The sequence below is a fragment of the Penaeus vannamei genome, chromosome 7 (assembly GCF_042767895.1).
Source record: "Penaeus vannamei isolate JL-2024 chromosome 7, ASM4276789v1, whole genome shotgun sequence".
Taxonomy (NCBI): Eukaryota; Metazoa; Arthropoda; class Malacostraca; order Decapoda; family Penaeidae; genus Penaeus; species Penaeus vannamei.
In genome coordinates this window covers 43,492,265-43,492,706 of record NC_091555.1, presented here as the reverse complement: position 1 = coordinate 43,492,706, position 442 = coordinate 43,492,265, and positions in this window count along the sequence as shown.

Genomic DNA, 442 nt, shown 5'->3' with positions numbered 1-442 from the left:
AAAGACTTTGAAATGATGAAAAAAAAATTGAAATTATCAAAAAGACTTTGAAATTATCCAAAAAACTTTGAAATTATCAAATATACTTTGAAATGATGAAAAGGACTTTGAAATTATCAAATATACTTTGAAATTATCCAAAAGACTTTGAAATGATCAAAAAGACTTTGGAATTATCAAAAAGACTTTGGAATTATCCAAAAGACTTTGGAATTATCCAAAAGACTTTGAAATTATCCAAAAGACTTTGGAATTATCAAAAAGACTTTGAAATTATCAAAAAGACTTTGGAATTATCAAAAAGACTTTGGAATTATCAAAAAGACTTTGGAATTATCAAAAAGACTTTGGAATTATCAAAAAGACTTTGGAATTATCAAAAAGACTTTGAAATGATCAAAAAGACTTTGGAATTATCAAAAAGACTTTGGAATTATCAAAA